The 12,335-nt window shown below is 38.3% G+C and overlaps 1 protein-coding gene and 1 long non-coding RNA gene across 4 annotated transcripts in view; one reads left to right on the plus strand and one right to left on the minus strand.

Moving 5' to 3' along the window:
- slc39a11 (solute carrier family 39, member 11) overlaps positions 1–12,335 on the minus strand; it is a 173,742-nt gene that overhangs the window by 27,398 nt on the left and 134,009 nt on the right. The gene's annotated exons all lie outside the window — the stretch shown is intronic.
- Positions 1,144–3,821, plus strand: LOC145430456 (uncharacterized). 2 transcript variants are annotated; one of them, XR_013911030.1, is made up of 3 exons: positions 1,144–1,275; positions 1,643–1,733; positions 2,328–3,821. It is a non-coding gene; the product is annotated as an uncharacterized LOC145430456 (long non-coding RNA). The 2 variants fall into 2 exon arrangements; XR_013911031.1 differs by having other exon boundaries at positions 1,181–1,275; positions 1,648–1,733.

Here is a 12,335-nt window from a genome sequence, read left to right on the forward strand (position 1 = left end):
GGGACTGGCCATCTCTTGGATTTATATAAGCATCTTGCATGTATTTAACACAATTACCTCATGTTTTAAAGATAAATGTAACTATATAGTGTAAAAACTACATGATATGCAGAAAGGGTGTATTAAATTGTTCATATCATGTTCAGGTGAAGTAAGTCAATAAGATAGCAACGTTAAATCTCGTGAAACCACGCGTGATTTCATCTCGCGGGCTTTCGATCGTGGTTCAAAAAGGCATCCATCTCAGTCAAGTCGAGCAGCCAACTCTACGTTTTTGGTATTTCTTGATTTTTTGAATTAATATTTACCATATTTCAGCCAAATGTAGTTAAACGTCTAGAGTGTCGCCTTGTAACATGCTAAAAAAGAGCTGTTAGCTTATTTGCTGTTTTATCTGTTGTCAAAGAATTGGCGCTTTTTCATTTGAATTTGTCTTTGGCACAAGAGCCGTAATATCACATTAAACCTAATTACGAGGCACTCATAACATAATTTGGTTTTCTGTGTGAATAGATTTGCCAACTGACTCTTCAGTTACATTGTGTATTTACTGCACCGTGGTGTTAGTGAGATTTTGGACATTGAACAGCTTTAGCTAATATCATCAGCGGCATTATGCTAGCTTACATCCCTCCTGCCCTCACCTGCTGTCCTTTTGTTTTTGTTTTTTTTGCTGCACATTGAGAGACGACCTCTATTCTGCATTTCACCAGGAGTCAGCTGATGGATTGTGGGTTCAAGGTGTTATGGTAAGAAAGTATATTCTATTTTCGCTTAAGGTTTCTGTAACTTAATTATAATAGGTTTTGTATAATTATTAGGTGCATGCATACACAAATAGACCACCCTATTAATACAACTGAGAAATCCAAAATCTGCCATAGGTTTAACTTATACCTGTATGTATTGTCAGAAAGGTGATTAGTGGACTCACATTAATGCACACTTGAACTAAAATGAGGTTGTAACTTGTGGGTTCTTGGGTTGCAAATCAGAAACAAACATCTTTGGATTTTTTTAATCCCATAAGATCTGGAAACACAGTTTTTATTCAACAAAACATTACTGATTAACCAAGCACAGTGCCTGCTGTTATTTCAAAATAATTTTATGTCATTTCAGATAAAATTAAGCATTCCAGTGCATCCCAACCATGCCTTTACAGTTAAGGTTTCTGACGGAGCTGAGTTTCTCTCTGACAGTCTGCTGAAAGTGTTTGCAAAGTGATTGGGGGAACAGGACACAAAGCTAAAGGATGTAGCTGCCATGATGACAGTAAGAACTTTAAAATTCTTTAACTAAAAAGTGTATATGTATTGCATTAGGTCAGTAAAAGATTTTTATGCTACATCCATTGAAACAGTCAACTATTACCTGTGAGTACTGATTCCACTGAAAGGATGCCATTCTTTTTTGTCATGCATTTACTGGCCCACTGAGAAAAATTTATCTTTTTTTAAAAATATATGTTCTGGAAACTATATATCCATAAAGTTGATGTCAAACAGGAATTTTTGATATTGCTTTGTAGATGCTGGTGTTGCATGTTGACTGGTTTAAAAAGTCAAGAGTTTTTGTCTGGGATCATTTTCTTCTGTGCTACTGAAAAGTTCACAAATCTCTGTTTTCTTTGTTATAATAGTCAAGGATGACATTAATGCTCGGAGTCCCTCATCAAAGTGCTCCGCATCTGTGTGAAAGACAATTGCAACATCTTGGTGCAGGAGTTCATGGTGAGTGTTTTATGAGTAGATTGTGGCTTTGCAACATTTAAATATGCATTTAGTTATCCACTTGATCCTCATTGGACTGGTTAGGACCAGTAGTCCTCTTTAATAATTTGAAGTTCACATGAGGCCTGGTAGTGAACTCGGCTGCCGGCCCTTGAGGCCCCACCCCCACCCCTGTATTAGGGGTCACATCAGTGTGAAAAAACTTTAAATTTGTCATTCTAGTGAACAAAGGAAAATCCCACCAATATTTATATTAGCTTTTGTTTGAAAAAAATGACCAACTGACCAACAGCTAACCAAATTGTGGGGAAAGTCTAAATTCTAACATCTTCTGAGTGACATAACCTGGATTTCTGATGGGCCGGTGTCTTTCTAACAAAAACTAATGTAAAGAATTTGAAATTATTATGTTTTTCACTCTGTCTTAGAAACTCTGTTAGACCATGAATGGCAGCATGGCAGGCAACTCTTTGGCTATAGCTATTTACTATGTTGCTTGCATTGGTTTAAATTACTCTAACATTAGAACTGGTAGATTCAAAAGAGATGAGTTTAAAAAGGAATCTTAAAAAAAAATGTTTTGTGTTTAACCAGGACTTGACTGAGGCCACTGCACAGATTGAGAAAACCACAATGAACATCTGTCTCCAGAGGATGCACCAGGCAATGACTTTTCTGATGTTGGCATCATCATCGAGGGTGTAGTAGTTCTTCAAGATCTGGACAACGTGACCTTTGCAGTAGCCATGCTGTTTGGACCTTTTTTATTCCTTCAACATGAGTTACCCATCACAACTCTGCTACACTTTTGAGGTGATTCAAAGGGTGGTAATGGAGTTGGGTGCAACTCAGCTCTCAAGAAAAGCTCACAACTAAGACAAAACTGCTCCTGCAAGGAAAGCTCACGGTTATGCATGCAAGGTGATCAGCTCTAGGTGAGAGGACATTTAAATCTCACACTTGTTCTGCTGCATTTTTGAAGCTCAATTCCAGGAACAGATCGTAGAGTTCATTTTTATATACTCTGCAACTGCCATGAGGACAAGCTGTTTTTTTGTTCTTGTTTGTTTTTCCTTTTGCTCTGTACAAGTTCTCTGTTTGTCTGTTTGGCAGCATTTTTAAATTTCTCTTTGTATTTTTTCTTTCTTTTACTAGTGAAGAGATGTAGCGTGAACAGTTATACAGTCTAAATATCCCATATGGGTCTTGTGAAATGGTATTTTCAGTTTCATTCAGTTGAAGTAAAGAACGTTGAATATTTCTAAGCGTGCTGTTTTGAACCAACATGTCACAGTATGATCAGTGCTGTAATTTTTGACAGTCACTGTATCAATGTTATTTTTGCGTCTCTTGAATAAAGGTTTTGACCTGCAAGTGCTAATTTCTTTAGTTATTGGGGTAAAATGGGTAATGTTAATAGGAAGGTGTTTGCCAATTCAGTAACCTAATTTAATGTTAATGGAAACTAACATTATCTCAAATTGTTTAGTCATAATTGTTGTTTAACTGAATCTTGACGTTAGAGGCCTTAGAATGTTTTGTATTGTTCTTTCCCAACATTTTTCAAAAGAAAGAGTCTAATTTCTTTGCTGTGATTGATTCCAGAGAACACGGAAGAACTGACATTATTTAACTGTTGATTTATGTAGATTCAGTGGAGGAGTAATGTCAGTTTAATTCTTTACCTACTGTCAATGCAGTGAAATTAGACATTTTGTTTTGAAAGGTTACTGGTGGATGCCAGCAACCATCTTGGAAGAGAACAATACAATCTGTTATAAGGCCTCCATTTGAAAATTGTGTATTTGATACTAGAATATAATAGCAAAATGTAATTTGAAGATAACATGTAGCATTTAAGTGACCAAGTAGTATTGGGTAAAAGTTATTGAATCGTGTTGGGATAAAGTGAAAAAATTGTGAAGGATTAAAATATTCCAAGAGCTCAAATTACTTCATCAAAACATGTTTAAGTCACATTTTATCAACACAAATTGCACAGGTTTATTGAACATGAATAAATTGTGTTAATTTAACTCAATTGTTTAAGTTGCTGCCGAAGCAAAACATCTGTGTGCAACAAATGTCCACCATTGAATTAACCCTTCTTAGGCCCTGGGACCATTTTTGGTCCCTTTAGTTTTTCAGTTACAAGCCATTTGCACTGTGTTGAATGGAATATAGCCAAATTCTCTAAAAAAAAGTTTGGCATAATTTCATTTCAAAATTCAAGTCTGACTTCCTTAAGTAAATCCAACAACATATTTTTTTCAGTGTAGGTTTACAGTTGTGCCATACTCCTTCCATTTCTGAATGATCACTTGAACAGTGCTCCGTGGGATGTTCAAGGCTTGGGAAATCTTTTTTGTAGCCTAAGCCTGCTTTAAATTTCTCACTAACTTTATCCCTGACCTGTCTGGTGTGTTCTTTGGACTTCATGGTGTTGTTGCTCCCAATATTGTCTTATGCTGGGCTTACACTGTGCGATTTTTGGCCCATTTTGAGCCGATTTTTGAGTCGTGCGACCGTTTTGGCGATCGGCCAGATTTTGGCCTTCATCGTGCGTCGTGCATCGTGTAGTATACGTGGGGTAACGAGAAGCGATTGACACCTCACGACCAGCTCCCGATCATCAATCGCTTGGTCGTGAGGGTGTCACCGCAGTTTGTCACACTGCGCACGCGCAAACACAAATGTCAGCGAAAAAGATGGAGCAGCACGGCTGTGCAGCGTGTGATCTGGACACAAGCGATGGAGGAACAACTTGTAGAACTTTGGAAAGCTCATCCGAGCCTTTTCGATGTGGCCTCACAAAATTATCACGACCACAACAACCGTGAAAATAGTTGGATCTACATTGCTGCTCAATCACAGCTGCCTGATCAATGTTTTTCATTAGCAATTTAGCAAAGTTGATGGTGGTGTGTCTGTGTGAGTGAAAGACAGGGAGGGAGAGCGAGCAACAGAATTTCTGTTATAACCTTCATTTTATGGACGCACAGTGTGAGCACTCAGGTCGCATCAGAGCATCGGGCGGTATAGTGTGAGACCTGCATCGTGACCTATGAACTTCTAACCCCTGCGAGTCAACCGTACAGTTTGAGCAGGAGCTGAATCGCGCGACTGAAAAAATCGCACAGTGTCTGCCCAGCATTAGACAACCTCTGAGGCCGTCACAGAGCAGCTGTATTTGTACTGACATTAGATTACACACAGGTGGACTCTATTTAGTCATTAGCACTCATCAGGCAATGTCTATGGGCAACTGACTGCACTCAGACCAAAGGGGGCTGAATAATTACACACACCCCACTTTGCAGTTATTTATTTGTAAAAAATGTTTCATTCCACTTCTCACGTGTACACCACTTTGTGTTGGTCTTTCACGTGGAATTCCAATAAAGTTGATTCGTGTTTGTGGCTGTAATGTGACAAAATGTGGGAAAGTTCAAGGGGGCCGAATACTTTTGCAAGCCACTGTATGAAGGAGGGCATACGTTTTAGACTTTAACCTGTCCTTTACAAGGTTAAGTTTCACAGTGTCCCTATTGCTAAAAAATTCCGCCATGGCAATTCATATTACACCAAAGTAAACAACTAATAGGTAAGAAACTAAATGAAATTTATGATTTTTTCAATAGTGGGCTCACTGCTTAAAAACAAACAAATCAGAAAATATAACACAATGTCAAGGATTTGTTTGTGACTAAACTAACGCTATGCTCCATTTATAGGTGTTAGAAACAGAGAGATTAAATTTTAAGAGTAATGTTCCTTTAATATTGTTCTGTGCTCCCATATGTGCGTTTTTTCCTAGTTTGGCTTCAGGGAAGCATAAAATGTTACCACGGACTGCAATATGAGAACCCCTGCTGTAAAACTTGCAAACATCTTCTTCCCTCTCTTTGGGACTGGCTTGCTGACCCTAAATCATTCTTTCTTCACTTCAGTGCTCATCAGTAATCGCCATGCTTCTCCTCTATCCAGTCCTCATCTTCTTCTGTGTCACGGTTCACCTACACAGCTCTGCCCTTGCTCTGGGTGGCTCTGATTTTCTTAACAACAGGTGAACGTGAATAAAAGCAAGACAAAGTAATATCGTACATGCATCATTTACCGTGCACCACATAATATTAGGTATCACATTTTCAATGCCAGATTCAGTAACTACAAAAAACTCAATTAGTATCTGTGAGCTAAACACGTGAGTTTCATTGCCTCTGCCTTGGTTATCGTTAATAATGTATGCAAAACAAAGACCTGACAAGACACGATGAAAAATGAACGCTGTTGTCAAGGACTCAGTACACACGTTTAGGCCATTAGTTCTTAATCTTGTAGGATTTTTGTCTTTAAATGCGTGCATAAAATAGTATCAGCTGCAGACACCTTGGTAAAAGGACATTAACTTGCACATCATATTTCCATGGTCTAATTAGTACAGTAACTGCTTTGCCTCTCTTGAGGGAAAGCCTCCTTTTTTGTGAAAACAAAGAAAAATAAAAGAAAGTCTTCACAAACTGTAAACTATTTTTGAATTGAAACACAGTAGCCTGCCCTCCTGCCTCATTCATGATCTGAACACAGGACTTTAGAATTCAAATGTGTGGTTCTTCTCTCTTTCTTTGGCTCAGCTCAGTTGCAGTTCATTCATCTGAACAATAATAAATGACAATGTTTCCTGTTGTTGGATAAACTTTCAGAGCGAGAACAATGTGATTGTCAGAGCTCATCTAAATGGAACTGGTGAAAAGAAGTTTTGAGTATTGATCTGAAAAGTTGGCAAAGTCTCGTTCAGAAGATTAGAAACTCTTTTAAAATGACAGCCCTGACAGGGATGATTGACTGACATGGATATGGCTCAGAAACGCACATCCACAGAGTAATTACTGGCTGACCTTTGGATACCAGTGCAGGATACTCCGGATTCAGCAGAGTTGAGAGTTATTTGCAAACTGGGCTTTTTCCTTATTTGAGTTGTAGTTTATCATATGAACTTTACTAATTGAGTTAAATTCTCGAGTCGTCATGGTGTTTTGGTTTATTATTCTAGGCTCATGCTTCATGTTCAGTACATGTTTTTGGTTCTGTGTTTAGCTACTACTTTATTTTGTTAATGTTCAGCTGTGTGTCATCACCCTACTTTTATCCATTATCCTGATTACCCTCTCTGTGTATAAATAGTCCCATCTCACTTTAGTGACTTTTTTAGCTTTTATGTTCTCTCCCCATGTTGTGGATTTCTGTTGGCTACAGTTTTAGACTCTGTAAAACCTGCATGTCCAGTTCAGTATGTGGGTCCTAACTCAATCCATTATGAAAGCTTGAGACTGACAAGTCGCTACCATATGACCGTGCAGTGTGCTTTGGTTTTTAGTTAGTCTTTCCTTGTGATGCTTTGTGATTTAACCTAGTATTTTATAACATTTTACAAGCTACACATACAAAATACACATCATCAAGTATGTATCTTAGAAATACTAGAATTGATGTTATAAAGCCAGACTGTAAATAATAGCTCAATTTAGTCAAGATTAATCACAATTCACATATTATTGTAATGTTTATATTTCTATCTTAATTTTTTTAAAATGTATCTCTGATAAAAGAAATAAAATCGTAAATAAAAATCAAATATATATTTACACGATACAGTATATGCCATCATGCACCATGTACGTGCTCTCTTACACATTAACACACCAGACCTTACACACATCTATCATGCAGCCTCGATTCCCACCTGTCATCTTTCATCACCTTGAGTAGTCATTAGCAACAATTGCCTCAGCAGCCGTTGCAACGTCATGCTGCTAAGACACAATGAGCAGTGTAATAGTGAGTGATTTATTACATTTCATCCACTAACCAAATCAGAATAAAATAACAGTGTAACACATGTGGTCTGTTTAGTCGGTCTCTCTCTTGAATGTTTCTGGAAAATTGTATCTTTTTATCATTTTATTCCACTGTTCACTAAAACATTAAATGTTAATGAAAAACACCCAGTTTAAAAAAAACAAACAAAACTGTTTTAGAAACTTTATGCTCTTTTTCTTGGGATGTCAAAAGACAATTTCAAATTTTAAAGGTGTTAATTGTAAATGATCACCCACTTTGCAGTTCCACTCAGCAATAAATAAGTTTAATAGTGTTAAAAATCTTGTGATAATCACATTAAGTATATTAACAGGCCTGTGTACAGATTTGACTGAACACAGCAGCCTTTTCCTAGATGAGATAAGACAGTGACCATAAAGTCACAGGTCAGGCCACGTTTAACACAGAACCTTAATCAGACACTGGAATTCACGGAAAATGTAACCATTTTGCTACATGGTCTTAAAGCCAGACCGATTGGAACATTAGCTCTAAAATGCTAAAGGGAGCAACAATGCATTTTGAGTGGAAGTTTTTGTCTTTAAGAAAAAGAATATGTTAGTTTAGCTTTCATTTTGAAAAGGTTCTTTTGGCCACAAACAGTCCTTAAACAAGACCAGTTTTAAAAGTATTTTTAACTTTGGGATAATTGGCTTTTTTCCCCAAAGAACAATCAACAAAAGATCAGCATGGGTCCACCTAAAATGAAAGACCTAATATCAGACCCTTGACCTGTACACAGATATATTTTATACACTCAGTGGAGCACACATGGTGCCCTTAGTCATGTTACCAAAACGTGTAATAAATGGATTTTTAAGCTGAAATGGAATAGAGGGAAACAGTCATGCCCTGTTAGATCAAGAAAAGAACAACAACAAAAAAGTAATGCTAATGCTAATTTAGAATTCTTTAAAGGTTATTTCACATCAGGTCTTCTCACCTCTCTGTTTGAAAAAAATGGTGCTCTAAATAGTTTTACTACAAGAAAATTGTACCAGTATCCAGACACGAGACTAACCTAAAAAATGACATGTCAAAGGAGGAGAAATCTGTTATGGTTAGACTGGCAGTGGATGGCACTGATTGCAGATATTATCAGCCAGAGAGAAGCTAATGTTCCTTTGCCTAACATGAGTCATGCATTGTCAGATTTTGTCAGTCAAGAATGACCAGAAAGGGTCAGGTCAAATCGATTTTAAACAGACATTGAAGAAATTCAGAGAATATGTATACCGCATTGGTGGAGTGAAGACAGGTGAGATAGAAAGGTGGGTTTTACTTGACGGTGAATCCAAAACTGAGGCAAAGAAAGAGACAGAACTGGGAAGAAGTATGAGTGAGAGTGATAAGGATGTATAGAGTGGAGAAGAGGATACTGAAGTTAAAGCAATATAAATAATGGAAATAAGAGAAGGTGCATCAGATGTTGATGCTGCTATGAAGACTGCAAATGTAGGATTTGATTTAAAGATCAGAAACACAAGCAACTAATAATAGAATCCAGTAAAGGTCACAGTGTAACAATGTAAAAATATCGTATGTGCAACAAACTACTCGAGACATCTCAGAATGGTCTTATGGGGCTCTGTAGACAGAAAATGTCTTTTCACTAAAGTAATTAAATCACAATAAACCTGTGGACTCATTATTTAAGCATGGAGAAGAAAGAATGTTTTGCAGGGTGGAGTTGAGACAGGCTCTTGGTGGCAGGAAAGAGTTACCGGAGGACTAGGTACAGCTGTGGAGGAGAGGGAACCTGTGAAGAAGATATCTGGTGAACCCTCTGGACAGAGGAGACCTAGTGGTTGAATGAGGAAGTATTGAGAATTGGAGGTAGTATAGGACAGTGATTTTTAACCATGGGGCCACAATAAACTTTTAGTTCTACACCTGTGGGCTGTGAGGGCAGCGGGGCATTATTAATTGAAGACACCAGAGACTACTGTTATCCATGAAAATCTCAGTTACAATGCAGCTTCCCACCACTTGGTGGGAGTTGTTTAATCAGCCTCAATAAGCAAGCAGAAGAAGACACGCTGCCTGCCGTTTGCAGTTAGCAAAAGATATGGAGAAGTTCTTAAAACACAAAACTGAAGATGGAAGTAATAACCCCTCCTCCCAAAAGGCAAAATTGTTGCGGAAGAACAACCCTGATTTCCTGAAATATGGGTTTGTGAACGGAGGAAACGAGGCGGACCTGAGAGCCCAATGTGTGGAGTGTGGACTCATGCTACCCAACGAAGCACTGAAGCCTTTGAAATTACAACGGAATCTCAAAACCAAACATCCCATGCTTGCAAGAAAGCCGGTGGAATATTTCAAGAGAAAACAAAACACTTTGCTGATGCAGAAACTGTCTCCTGTGCCACTGACTGGTAACTCAAAACGTGCTTTAAAAGCTAGCTACGTCATACCAAGACTTGTGGCACAAAGTCTTTCACTTTAGCACAGGAGTTGATTTTGCCTGCCGCTGTAAATATGTGCCGTGAGATGATCGAAGAGGCTGCTGCAAAGCTACTGACCATCCCACTCTCAAACAACACTGTGAGACCGTATCACGGACACGGCCTCGACAGACAGCATCAGCTTCTGGAAAGAATAAAAAGTAGTCAATTTTTCTCTTTTGCAACTAGACAAGTCCGCTGGTGTCGCGAATGGTGCATTGCTGCTGGTTTTTGTTCGTTATCGCCGGGACAGCAGTTTGCATGTAGACACGCTGTTTTGTGGAGAGCTACCAACACAAGCCACGGCCTTCTTCCATTCACAACTTCATATCTGTGAATCAGGATTTTCCATTGTGGCCACATCCAAGACCAAAGCCTGAAACAGACTCAGAGCAGCACTGGAAGCTACTCTGAGAGTAAGCCTTTCCCCAATTCCACCCAGAGTGGATCTGATCGTGTCTCAGAGGCAGACTCAAGTGTCTCATTAAGAGGTGAACATACAAGGGGAGATGCAGCTTGCCAAAAAAAAAGGACTGTTGTGACTGTTTGTTGTTGTTAATTTGTCTCAAATATAAAGAGTAACTTCTGGTTCTGCCAGTGAAAAAAGGTTTACTGCTGAAGCAACGTTTAAATTCACTCACAGATTATGAGGCTATATTTTCATTTGGACAGTTTATTTATTTATTCATTCATTTAAATAGAAAATTATTTTGATAGTATTTATTTTATCACCACATTATTTATCCAATTTCTATTTTTCCCTTTTTTTTTGTCTCTTTTGCTGTAGTAAAATTGAATTATTAATTATTTTTGTGTTACTAAGCCTGCCTTGAGCCTTTCAATTTATTTCAATTTTTTGCTGTGGCAACCCCTAAAGGAGGCAGTGGAAAGAAGACGATGAACACATGCACACATACTACTACACACTCCGATATGCATTCACTGAAGGGAATGTCTGCTGGACAAAGCAGGCCTGTTCCTTCACTTTGTGTACATTTATTGTTCCTTAAACCTTTCTTGTTCTTTTCATTTTCTCCATCTTGGTATCCAGAGTGAATATGCTGGTACTTCAGGAACTTAAAAATTGCTGCTCTTTGTAATTCCTGTCTTAAACTTGTAATCCGCCATTTGTATATAGTTGTGGCCCAGCTGTTACTTTTCAATTTGTTTAAATCAGTTATATTCCCATTATATTATAGATCTAAATATTCAATTTTGAAAGGCCTCAGTCTAAATTTGCAATTAATTCAGTGAACTCCTTTCCTAATGTCACAGCTCCATATTGGCATGACTAAATCAGAATTAATCAATTAAACTTGATAGCTGTCAGCAGTCATCTGATTCAACGCCCCATGACGGAAAAGCACACCATGAGCAAAACAATAATAATAATAATAACAAAAAAAAAAACACACACACAAAAAATGGGGAACACCTCCACAGGGAGGACATTATTGCTTGTATGCTTCTCCACAGAGGGCCAATTAGATGATGTACACACTCACTTGGCAAACACAGTTGTAGCTGATAGCAGCTGCAGTCCATGCAGGTGTTCCAGCTCCAGTGGCTGGCATCGTGTGTGCTGGCTCATGCACTTGGCTTTATTTGTTAAGGCCAACATTGTTTGCTTACTTTTTGTTAGCTGCACAAGCTTAAATATGCTTTTTTTCTTTTTAAACAAGTATCTCAAGCTTTTGTATTTCGTTATTAGTATATATGTTATACTATTAGTTAGTTTCAAGAGTGGACTTTTATTATTTGTGTTTAGTTTCTATAGATGGGAGTGAGATGAGCAGAGGCTGGCCAACGAGCCAGGAGTAGTTGTGGTTAACAAGGAACAGAAAAGGGAAAAATGATAGAATACAAACAACACTTTCAGAAGGCAAGTATACACCCATTCTCAATACACATGTGCACCAATATACACCAATGTCACTTGATGTCCGTAAAGAGTCTACAAAATGGGCAAAACACGACCTATCCTAGTCTTAGCCATTAAAGGTTATTTGGCCATAATGCAACACATGGTGGCAGAAGGGTGAGGACCTGACCACTTAGTAGTAGTCAATGAGTTGCAAACGAGCTCCTCTGTGTAATGCATCGCAGTGACGCATCCAAGGTCCAGGTCTGCTATGCATAATTGAATGCCCGCCGACCTTAATGACCTGAAGCAACCTTGTAAAGAAGAGTGAGCCATGATATCTCCACTAGCTTTGAGAAACTTATGGTGGTTCTACAAGCTCATGCGGTGTACTTAGTTTTCGACACACTCTGC

Source organism: Astatotilapia calliptera, chromosome 8, assembly GCF_964374335.1.
Source record: "Astatotilapia calliptera chromosome 8, fAstCal68.1, whole genome shotgun sequence".
Lineage (NCBI taxonomy): Eukaryota > Metazoa > Chordata > Actinopteri > Cichliformes > Cichlidae > Astatotilapia > Astatotilapia calliptera.